Source organism: Pogoniulus pusillus, chromosome 9 (genome assembly GCF_015220805.1).
Source record: "Pogoniulus pusillus isolate bPogPus1 chromosome 9, bPogPus1.pri, whole genome shotgun sequence".
NCBI classification, from domain to species: domain Eukaryota; kingdom Metazoa; phylum Chordata; class Aves; order Piciformes; family Lybiidae; genus Pogoniulus; species Pogoniulus pusillus.
In genome coordinates, this window is record NC_087272.1 from 38002927 (window position 1) to 38015461 (window position 12535).

Genomic DNA, 12535 nt, shown 5'->3' on the forward strand with positions numbered 1-12535 from the left:
AGTCAGCAGGTTCTGCAATTAGAATCATAGAATGGCTTAAGCTGGAAGGGAGCTTAGAGATCATCTAGCAGCACACAACAGGGGATATGATCCACTGGGAATGATACCATGGCAGACCTTATAGTATGTTCAATTTCTGTTTTATTGCATACTGTAAAGAACAGAGAGGACAACACAAGAGAGCTATGCTAAAAATGTTACAGAATATATAATCATCTGATTAATAATCAATTAACAACAGAAAGAAGTGAAGATTTGTCAAAACCCAAGAGTATATTAAGACCTATTCTTGAGTCTTGGCTTAAAGGGTTCAGAAGTTGGCATGTAAGGAGGCTGATGTAAATGAGAAACAGGACCCAGAAAAAAATGGGGATGCTGCATTACCAGCAGATCCAGAGAGGGGATTCTGCCCTGTTGCTCTGCTCTGGTGAGAACTCACCTCGACTACTGCATCCAGCTCTGGAGCCTGCAATAGAGAGAGGACATGGACCTGATGGAGCTGCTCCAGAGGAGGACCACGAAAATGATCAGGGGTTTGGAGTACCTCTTCTACAAGGACAGGCTGAGGGAGCTGGGGGTGTTCAGCCTGGGGAAGAGGAAGCTCCAGAGAGACCTAATAGCAGCCTGCCAGTACCTGAAGAGGGCTACAAGAAGGATGGAGAGAGACTGTTTGCAAAGGTCTGCAGGGACAGGATGAGGGCAATGGCTTCGGACTAGAACACAGCAGATTTACATTGGATGTTCTGCACCATGAGGGTAGTGGAACACTGCAACAGGTTGCCCAGGGATGTGGGTTGAAGCCTCATCCCTGGAGATGTTCAAGGTGAGGATGAACAGGGCTCTGGGCAACCTGATCTAGTTGGGGATGTCCTTGCTGAGTGCAGAGAGGAGTGGACTGGATGACCTTCAGACATCCCTTCCAATCCAAACCATGTGTGGCATGAGTTGTTTTAAATCTTAGACTTAGTTTTAGGGGGTCCCTGCCAATGCCAGGGGGGTTGGAACTAGATGACCTCTTTGAGTCCCTTCCAACCCCTAACATCCTGTGATGCCAAACCATTCTATACAGAAGTACTGTAGACCACTTAATTAATCTAGAGTGTCTTGAATACAAAATCCACAGCACACATACTTCAGGAAGAACAGCATTTCACATCCCACTCTCGTCACACCATTCTGATCCCAAAGGTCAAAAGGAAGTGGTGATATCAGTGCTAGCAATTTTACCACTCTTGCAGTAGATTGCACTGGTTTTGGAGGACAGTTTAGATGTTGGCACAGTTAGATCTATCCATAGCCATCTCAGCTCAGAAGTGCTTTACCCACAACCACTGCCCTGTGCTTAACAGCACTACGGGTCTATTTACTGCTGATAAAACCCTCACCTGGAGAGCAGTCAAGAGCATCTGTAGAAAGAACTGTGAGCACCCTGATCACTGAGCTGCATTACCTGGCTTCATCCACGAGAGGACAGAGCTCAAACGCTAGCTCACACTGTAAAGGACTCTCATTAGCACCAGGAAGCCTGATTTGCATCGAGTAGGCAAATGTGAGAAGGGAAACTTAAGAGAATCACTGAACACACTGAAATTGTACAAGAGTACAGCAAGCATCAGCACAGCAAGTCCCAGAGCTGCAGATGACTGCAAGATGGGAGGTTGCTTTGCCATGTTCTTCACCTCTTAGGGACTCACTTTTGGCCACGATCAGTTATTATACCACATTAAAACAAAGATTATTTGATCCAACACAGTCCAGACTCTTAGGATAATTACTATCTGAAGCAGCAGTTCAAAGCATGTGAACAGTACTATAAAAACCTAATCAAAAAGGGAGGACAAAAACCAGATGCCTGGAAATGCATTTGTGACAGAACTGTGGGAAAGGTCTTACCACTTAGAAGCCATTGTTAACCACCACCGAGAGCTGTGGCTAGCACACTTGGGATGGATCCATCAAGACATTTTCCCCCAGGTCCAATGTGAGAGCAGACAAAGATGTGGACAGCTACAGGTTGGGTGATGTGGAACCAAATACTGGAGAAAGGTCCCCAAACACAGTACAGACAAGTGACGTCCAGAACACTGAAAAGAGAGAGAAAACACAGTCACATTTCAGACATGGATGTCAACATCTTTCAGGAGCTTCAGAATGCATTTCTTTTCATTGAAAAGTCACAAATGATAAAATATTTGGGCAAACAACAAAAAAATGTGTCTTGAGACTTGCTGTTCTGGTCAGAAATGGTTGATTCTTAAGGATTTTTTTTTCCCCTTCCATGAAAAGTTAGAACTGACACCAAAATAAAATGTAGCTTCCAATACTCAGCATATTTTACCTGCATGCACTCTTTACATAGAGTTTGAGTTGCACTTTAATATAGTTATTTATCACAGTCAAATAGAAGTCATTCTGAAGCAAATGTTTGATATTAGCCCTTTTATGTCTCTCTTGATTTTTGTTGGAGTTTGTTTTGTTTGTTGATTTGGGTTTTTTTTTTACCTCTCCCTGCTTGGTTAGCACAAGGATGTGGTCAGCAAAAGAAACAACACAGTCTCAAGTTGTGCCAGGGGACACAGTCTCAAGTTGTGCCAGGGTAGGTATAGGCTGGATATTAGGAGGAAGTTCTTCACAGAGAGAGTGATTGGCATTGGAATGGGCTGCCCAGGGAGGTGGTGGAGGCACCGTCCCTGGGGGTCTTCAAGAAAAGACTGGATGAGGCACTCAGTGCCATGGTCTGGTTGATTGGTTAGGGCTGGGTGCTAGGTTGGACTGGATGATCTTGGAGGTCTCTTCCAACCTGGTTGATTCTATGATTCTACTTGAGCTGTGTCTCCCTGCCAAAGCCTTGAGAACTTCTGGAGCAGAACTTAGCATGGAACTTGCATACCTGTCACAACTTGCCTAAGCAGCAGAGTCTGGGGTTTGTTCTTGTATACTGCCAAGCTACAGCAAAAGCACTTGAAGTAGTTTTTACTTTTACCCTGAAGGCAGATCAGGCACTTGTAGCTGCTTTTCATGACTCAAGTCTCAACCTGCAGCAGCAATCCACTACTCCTGATCATCTGGTTTGTATGGAAAACCACAAAAAAAAAAACCCAAAACATCACCTTAATTTTTTTGTTTTAAGTCATAGTCTGAAAAAATGCAGGTACATAAAGATCTGGACACCCAACATGGAATCACAGAGGATCTCCAGGGCTGGGGCCACAACCACCTCCCTGAGCAACCTGTTTCAGTGCTCCACTACCCTCATGGTGCAGAACTTGTTCCTAACATCCAATCTAAATCTGCTCTGCTCTAGTTTGAAGCCATTGCCCTCGTCCTGTCCCTTCAGGTCTCTGTAAACAGTCTCTCTGCAGCCTTCTTGTAGGCCCCCATCAAGTACTGGAAGGCTGCTCTAAGGTCTCCTCAGGGTCTTCTCCAGGCTGAACACTCCCAGCTCCCTCAGCCTGCCCTTCTAGCAGAGCTGCTCCCATCCCCTGGTCCTTTTCATGGTCCTCTTCCAGACCTGCTCCATCAGGTTCATGTCTTTCCTATATTAAAGGCTCCAGAGCGGCATGCAGTGCTCCAGGTGAGGTCTCACCAGAGCAGAGCCAAGTGGCAGAATCCCCTCTCTGGATCTGCTGGCAATGCTGCTTTTGATGCAGCCCAGGAAGTTATTTGCCTTCTGGGCTGCAAGCTCACACTGTCTGCTCACTTCCAGCTTCTTGTCCATCAGCATTTTCAAGTCCTTCCCCACTAGGCTGCTTTCTACCACCTCATCCCCCAAGCCTCTATTGATACCGAGTGCTCTGATGCAGTAAGGACTGGTTTCCTTTAGGGCTGTTTGAACCATTCAATCCCCATCAATCTTTTATGTACAGTTTGTTCTACTTCTTAATTAATGTTTCTAAAAATACACAAAGAGAGACCCACATAGTCACTGCAAGCTAAAGGTAAAAAGCCACATCCTGAAGATGTTAAGATGTAAAAAAAAAAGAGAGAAAGGATTAGAAGTAGGACTTGGGAGAAAAGCAGGAGAATTAGATGAGCTTTTGGCAATAGGAAGCAAGTTTATGCATTGCCATATGATGTTGATACATTTCCTTGAAGAGGCAATTCAAGGGGTTTGGTTCTTTGGTGGTTTTCTTTGTAAGGCTTAACCAGTGACAGGGAAGTGTTTAAAAGATTGATACAGTTCAGACTGTGGCTCTGACCTGTGAAATTGCAACTCCTTAATAAACACATCACTTGCTTTCTGGGGATTGTGCACTTGACAGTGGAGTGCATGAGATCAGCAGCACTTTATCCTCTTTGGACAATCAGGGTAAGCAAACACTGGTTTTTGCACAGCAGATATGCATGGCTTTTCACCCTGCCTACATTAATCAACTGCACTTTCTACTTCATCTCCTTTTTTCCTCCCTCTCTTTTTTTGGAGAAGGGAAGTAGCTTAAATCAACTCATACAAAACTTAACATCCACTCCAGTCTGGGAGTGGGTCAAGTGTCTTTTTAACTCCTCCCCACTTACAGTAACTGAGCAGCACCTTCAATGCTGTACTGCAACACTGGAACAGGTTGCCCAGGAAGGTGGATGAAGCCCCATCCTTGGAGATATTCAAAATGAGGCTCAACAGGGCTCTAGGCAACCTGATCTAGCTGAGGATGTCCCTGCTGACTGCAGAGGGGGTTGGACTGGATGACCTTCAGAGGTCTCTTCCAACCCAGACCATTCATAGGCTGCATGTTAGGAGGAAGTTGTTGGCAGAGAGAGTGATTGGCATTGGAATGGGCTGCCCAGGGAGGTGGTGGACTCATTGTCCTTGAAGGTGTTGAAGCCAAGCCTGGATGGAGCACTTAGTGCCATGATCTGATTGATTGGATAGGTCTGGGTGCTAGGTTGGACTGGCTGAGCTTGGAGGTCTCTTCCAACCTGCTTGATTCTACGACTCTATGAAATCAGAACCATGACATGGGACTCCACGGGACTGAAAGAACACCCACAGAAATCCACCTTGGCTATGCTGACATTTTAGTTTACTTGCTGAAGTGAAACATACACTGAGGGATTCACATCCTTTCTGGTTACAGTCTTCACTATACCAGGAGCAAGAACACCTTCACTCTTCACCCTTCCAGACTGAACCCCCTGCACCACCCCAGCATGCTTGTTGTTCAGCTCCCCACTCAAAATTGTTTCTCTTATGAGTCACATAATGCAGAGGTTTGACAATTTGGCTGAATCCAGGAATGTGTAGTCTCCAGAATCCCACTGCACCCAAGAAAGAGAGAGTGTCCTTCTTATTTGTGGCAACTGCCATGATGGAGAACATCCAGTTCCAGGATGAAAATAATGAAGATAAAAATTAACCAGATCTAGTTCCAACAGCCCAGTGAAGTAAACAGCTGAAAACTACCTTGAGTGTCCAGAGCTTTAGGACAAGATATTGGTCTTTCAGCTCAGCTGGCAGAGCATTTATAAAGAGCCCAGAGAGTGAGAGGCACAGGAGCATGCACCTGATTTTTTTAGTGGTACATACTGACCAATGATAAGCCTAAAATTGCAGCTGCTGCCCAGAATTCCAAATACTCAAATACCACCTAAGGTATCCTACACAAAAATCAATCAGGTTAAGTCTGACTACAGAACAAAAAAAGCTATCAGTGAAGGCACAGCAAAGGGCAAAAGTCTCCAACAGACGTGAGCAAAGCTTACAGCAACTACGGTACAGGATCATAGGATGTTAGGAGTTGGAAGGGACCCAAGGAGATCGAGTCCAACCCCCCTGCAAGAGCAGGAAAACACAGATCACAGAGGAACACATCCAGACAGGCCTTGAAAGGCTCTAGACAGACCCCACAACTTCTCTGGGCAGCCTGTTCCAGTGCTCTGTGACCCTTAGCAGTAAAGAAGTTCGCCCTTGTGTTGAGGCAGAACCTCTTTTGCTGCAACTTACACCCATTGCTCCTTGTCCTATCCCAGGGAGCAGTGAGCAGAGCCTGTCCCCTGCTCCTGGCAGCCCTCAGATACTTACAAACATTTATCAAATCCCCTCTCAGTCTTCTCTTCTCCAGACTAAAAAGCCCCAGGCTCCTCAGCCTCTCCTCATAAGCCATTCTTTCCAGTCCCCTCACCATCTTCACAGCCCTCTGCTGGACCCTCTCCACCTGATCCCTGTTCCTCTTCAACTGGGGAGCCCAAAACTGAACACAGTATTCAAGATGAGGTCTCACGAAGGCAGAGTAGAGGGGGAGGAGTACACTGCTGGAAGCCAGCTCTCAGGGCATCACTTCCTAACAGCAGCTTACAACTTCAGGTTAAAATGTAACTATACTTTACTAGATTTGAAGTCAAAGGTATCACACAGGAGCAGGTTTCGTGTTTGGGGTTCAACCCCCATGAAAAGCTAAAAAGCAAGACCATGACAAAACTGCATAAGGAAGTTCAAAGTACAAGAAATTAGCATCAATCACGAATAATGACAACTAATAAGTTGTTATAACAAGTTATAATGGTAAAATAATAGGGCCAATGGTAAAATAATAGGGGCAAATGGTAAAATAATAGGGGCAAATGGTAAAATAATAGGGGCAAATGGTAAAATAATAGGGCCAATGGTAAAATAATAGGGCCAATGGTAAAATAATAGGGCCAATGGTAAAATAATAGGGCCAATGGTAAAATAATAGGGCCAATGGTAAAATAATAGGGCCAATGGTAAAATAATAGGGCCAATGGTAAAATAATAGGGCCAATGGTAAAATAATAGGGCCAATGGTAAAATAATAGGGCCAATGGTAAAATAATAAACAACTAAATAAGTCACTGCTGAAATTTCATACCTAAAATTTACAACTCCTCCAGCTCCTCTTCAACTGGAAAACAGAGATTAAAAACCCAGCCAAGCTGAAACTGTCCAAGTAACATCACATTTAAATTTTACTAGGTGATTTTTTTTTTTTGGGGGGGGTGAGGGTGTTTAAAAGGTAATATTTATCTTAATTACTTTCAAGTTTAGCTATTCACAGAGTAGCTGCTAGAGTGATGGCTGCTATGCAACAATGAACTCTTCTGAGTGGCAATTAGATGCTCCAATACTGCACTTTTTTTTGCCTTAGGAACCACAGAATCAAGCAGGCTGGAAGAGACCTCCAAGATCTTTCAGTCCAACTTAGCACCCAGACCTACCCAATCAATCAGATCATGGCACTAAGTGCTCCATCCAGGCTTGGCTTCAACACCATCAAGGACAATGACTCCACCACCTCCCTGGGCAGCCCATTGCAATGCCAATCACTCTCTCTGCCAGGAGCTTCCTCCTAACATCCAGCCTATACAACGACCACCTGCAAGAACTCTTCAGGGAAGGGGAATAAAACTCCAGTTAGAGGAAATCAAAGTGTCTGCAGATATGTACAATGCACTGAATTAGGACCTTTTCATAATTACTAGCTTAAGAGACTTAATAGAATGACACTTCAGAAGTAAGAAGTACCAACAGCTTTAACCAGCTACTAGAAGTAGTGTTCTCCATGTTAGAAACCCTATTCAGCCTTCAACACACTGTGGGTTTAGCTCTTACAAATACAGAATATAGACAATATTAAGTTTCAAGACATCACTTTTAAAACTCCAACAGACAGTTGCTAATAAACAAGCTTAGGGACAAACAATTTACAGACACATAGAATGGTCAGGGTTGGAAGTGACCTCCAAAGGTCATTTAGTCCAAGCACCTTGCAGTCAGCAGGGGCATCCTCAACTAGATTCAGCTTATCCAGAGCCCTGTTGAGCCTCACCTTGAATATCTCCAGGGATGGTGCCTCAACTACCTCCCAGGGCAACCTGTTGCAATGTTCCACTACCTTCATGGTTACAAACTTGTTCCTAACATAGAACCAACCAGGTTGGAAGAGACCACCAAGATCATCCAGTCCAACCTAGCACCCAGCCCTAGCCAGTCAACCAGACCATGGCACCAAGAGCCTCATCCAGTAAGTCCTGATGTTGAGGCTGGCCCTGCTGACTTGCAAGGAGGGGTTTGGACTAGATGACTTTCAGAGGTCCCTTCCAACTAGCAACAGAACAAGGGGACACAGTCTCAAGTTGTGCTGGAGGAAGTATAGACTGGATGTGAGGAGGAAGTTGTTGTCAGAAAGAGTGATTGGCATTGGAATGGGCTGCCCAGGGAGGTGGTGGAGTGGCTGTGCCTGGAGGTGTTGAAGCAAAGCCTGGCTGAGGCACTTAGTGCCATGGTCTGGTTGACTGGACAGGGATGGGTGCTAGGTTGGCCTGGCTGAGCTTGGAGCTCTCTGCCAACCTGCTTGATTCTATGATTCTTGAACACCTCCAGGGATGGTGACTCCACTACGTCCCTGGGCAGCTCATTCCAATGCCAATCACTCTATGTCCCCTTATTCTGTTGCTGGTTACCTGGCAGAAGAAACCAACCCCCTCCTGGCTACAACCTCCCTTCAGGTAGCTGTAGACTAGATCATAGGCAAGAAAGTGAGGTAGATTCAGCTTCTACAGAACTGATGCAGAAATAACATTCGTGAGGCAGACTGAAATCACCTAAGGGAAACCATGGACAAAGAAATGGATGGATCTCAGCCCTACCAAAAACTCTGGAATATAGTCAAACATCTGCACCTGAGAACTGCATTTGTTACTGGTCCAACACTTTCTCTTCATAGAAATCACAATAGGTCTCCATTTACAAACAAACAGGGTTCAGTTGTAATGACTCCCATATTATCCTCACATAGAGGTGAGGATTTGCAAGAAAAACTTCTTCAGAGAAGGGTTTAATGCCAAATGGGAAATAACTTGCCCATAATAGCTTGAATTTTTAAATATATTTGTTTTCTCTTTAGACAGAATAAGCTGCAAGCACAGACTGAACTAAAGACCAGCCCATAAGCATGAAAACAGTTAATTAAATCTGAAGAATACACATTCCAACTGCTTTGGGTCATTTGCTAGGTTTGAAAGTATGACACTTTGACACTGTCTGCCATAGCAAAGTCCTCACCAGGCTGGCAGCTCATGGCTTGGACAGGGACACTCTGTGCTGAGTTAAGAACTGGCTGGATGGTTGAGCCCAGAGAGTAGTGGTGAATGGAGCCACATCCAGTTGGCAATCAGTCACTGGTGGTGCGCCCCAGGGAGCAGTGCTGGGCACAGTCCACTTTAATATCTTCCTTGATGATCTGGATGAGGGGATTGAGTTCTCCATCAGTAAGACTGCAGATGGCACAAAGTTAGGAGCATGTGTGGATCTGTTAGAGGGCAGGAGGGCTTTGCAGAGGGGCCTGGCCAGGCTGGATGGGTGGGCAGAGGCCAGTGGGATGAGACTGAACAAGGCCAAGTGCAGGGTTCTGCACTTTGGCCACGACAACCCCAAGCAGCACTGCAGGCTGGGGCCAGAGTGGCTGAGAGCAGCCAGGCAGAAAGGGACCTGGGGGTGCTGGGAGAGAGGAGCTGAAGGTGAGCCAGAAGTGTGTCCAGGTGGGCAGCAGAGCCAATGGCATCCTGGGCTGGCTCAGAAGCAGTGTGGGCAGCAGCACAAGGGAGGTTCTTGTGCCCCTGTGCTCAGCACTGCTCAGGCCGCCCCTGGAGTGCTGTGTCCAGTTGTGGGCTCCTGAATTGCAGAGAGCTGTTGAGGTGCTGGAAGGTGTCCAGAGAAGGGCAGCAAGGCTGGGGAGGGGCCTGGAGCACAGCCCTGTGAGGAGAGGCTGAGGGAGCTGGGGGGGTGCAGCCTGCAGCAGAGGAGGCTCAGGGCAGAGCTCATTGCTGTCTGCAGCTACCTGAAGAGAGGTTGTAGCCAGGTGGGGTTGGGCTCTGCTGCCAGGCACCCAGGGACAGAACAAGAGGACACAGCCTCAAGCTGCACCAGAGCAGGTTCAGTATGGATGTTAGGAAGAAGTTCCTCTCAGCAAGAGTGGTTGGCATTAGAATGGGCTGCCCTGGGAGGTACTGGAGTCCCCATCTCTGGAGGTGTTTAAGAGAAGGCTGGATGAGGCACTTCATGAGAAGGGTTAGGTGACAGGTTGGACTCAATCTTAAGAGGTCTTTTCCAGGCTGGTTAATTCTGTGACTCTACCATTCCTATCTGAGTCAATAAACTTTTGGAGATCAACACTGAAGCACTTGGAACCACTGAATGAAAAAATCCACAGCTTCTGTACCACTTTTCCTCCCCTAACAAACTATTAACAATTAAAAATAGAGTCTCTGTCTTAAAAAAATGCCCAGAACTATGAAGTCACTGGGATAGTTTTACTGTGTCTGTACAAAAGCAAAAACATGGCAACAACATTTTCTTTAGCTGTTATAGAACATGAGGAGGAACCAACATGAACTTCAGGCACACTAAATCAAGTTGATATGGATTGAAATATATTTTAGAGCAAAATAGGGTAAAAGGAGGAAGCTGCTTCCTCCCTTCACTCCCCTCCCCTCCAGAGATGTTAAACTCAAGTTCTACATATATTAAAACCCAGCAGTTCTTCACATCTCCTGACCAGACAATGTTGAGTGCAACAGTTGGCAGATTTATTACCTATCCAAGCAGCCACAGGAAAACATCCTTACATTTATAAATCCCAACCCAGGGCAATGTTCTCTGACCTCTGGTACAATCCTTCACAAAAAGGCAGCGGTGCTAATTGCTTTTGTAATGCAGAGATGGGAACGAGGACTTTGTTGTACCTACAGACCACCTCTCCTCCTCCTTCCTTTCTTAAACAGCATTCCAGCTGAGGAGTTCAGAGTCTGTAGTTACACAACCTGAGATCACACAATCACAGAAACATTCAGATTGGAAAAGACCCTTGGGATCAAGTCCAACCCAAACCCCTACCCTGCAAGGTGCACCCTAAACTAGATCCCCAAGCACCACATCCAAATGACCTCTAAACACGTTCAGGGTTGGTGACTCCATCACGTCCCTGGGCAGCCCATTCCAATGCCTGACCACTCTTCCTGGGAAAACTTTTTCCCTTATATCCAGTCTAAACTCACCCAGTGGCAGCTTGAGGCCATTCCCTCTTGTTCTAGCACTAATGACCTGTGAGAAGAGACCAGCAACCACCTCTTCACAACCTCCTTTCAGGTAGCTGTAGGCAGCTATGAGGTCTCCCCTTTCTCACACTAACCATCCCCAGCTCCTTCAGTTGCTTTCCACAAGATTTATTCTCCAGGCCCTTCCCCATCTTCCTTGCCCTCCTCTGCACTCACTCCAGCACCTCCACATCTCTCTTGCATTGAGTACCCAAAATTGAACACAACACTCAAGGTGTGGCCTCACCAACACACAGTCCAAGGGGACAATCCCTTTGCTGCTCCTGCTGGCCACAGCATCTTTAATCCCAGCCAGGATGCCACTGGCTTTCTTTGCCACCTGGGCACACTGCTGGCTTATATTCAGTTGATTGTCTGTTACAACCCCCAGATCTCTTTCTGCTGAGAGCTTCCCAGCCACACTGCACCAAACTTGTAGCACTGCTTGGGGTTGTTGTAGCCCAAGAGCAGAACCTGGCATTAGCCTTGTTGAAGATCATGCCATTAACACTGGTCCCTGGATCCAACCTCTCCAAGTACCTCTGTAGAGCCTCCTTACCCCCATGATGATCAACACCGCTCTTTAACAGAAGCCCTAATGAGCCTGCATTCTCAAACATGACCACAGGATAAAGAGAAAAGCAGCAGAAACCCTTGATTCTAGGTATAAAATACTACAAAAGCCAAGCTGATATTCCCTCATCCTACTCTTCTCAGAGCAGATGCACACCAGCTTGCAAATAGCCATCTGCTAAAGAGGACTTTGTGTCACTGCAACACCTGCCAACTCCTAAAACACCTGTAGCACTCTGACTGTGGCATCCTGGCCTGCATCAGGAATGGTGTGGTCAGCAGGAGCAGGGAGGTCATCCTGCCCCTGTACTCTGCACTGGTTAGACCACACCTTGAGTCCTGTGTTCAGTTCTGGGCCCCCCAGTTTAGGAGGGACATTGAGATGCTTGAGCGTGTCCAGAGAAGGGCGACGAGGCTGGGGAGAGGCCTTGAGCACAGCCCCACGAGGAGAGGCTGAGGGAGCTGGGATTGGTTAGCCTGGAGAAGAGGAGGCTCAGGGGAGACCTTATTGCTGTCTACACCTACCTGAGGGGAGGTTGTGGCCAGGAGGAGGTTCCTCTCTTCTCTCAGGTGGCCAGCACCAGAACAAGAGGACACAGCCTCAAGCTACACTGAGGGAGATTTAGGCTGGAGGTGAGGAGAAAGTTCTTCCCTGAGAGAGTCATTGGACACTGGAATGGGCTGCCCGAGGAGGTGGTGGAGTCGCCGTCCCTGGAGCTGTTCAAGGCAGGATTGGACGTGGCACTTGGTGCCGTGGTCTGGCCTTGAGCTCTGTGCTAAAGGGTTGGACTTGATGATCTGTGAGGTCTCTTCCAACTTTGGTGATACTGTGATACTGTGTGACTGGACTGGTATAAAGATTCTATGCCTTCACAGAATCTCACAAGGATAAGGGTTGGAAGGGACCACCTCT

The 12535-nt window shown here is 46.6% G+C and overlaps 1 protein-coding gene across 8 annotated transcripts in view; it reads right to left on the minus strand.

The window, feature by feature from the left end:
• The window catches only part of FRYL (FRY like transcription coactivator), a 245094-nt gene that overhangs the window by 221814 nt on the left and 10745 nt on the right, over window positions 1-12535 (minus strand). For all 8 annotated transcript variants that reach the window (XM_064149248.1, XM_064149243.1, XM_064149246.1 and 5 more), the window contains exon 2: window positions 1894-2084. The gene's annotated coding sequence lies outside the window, so the exon portion shown is untranslated. The remainder of the gene's footprint in view (window positions 1-1893; window positions 2085-12535) is intronic.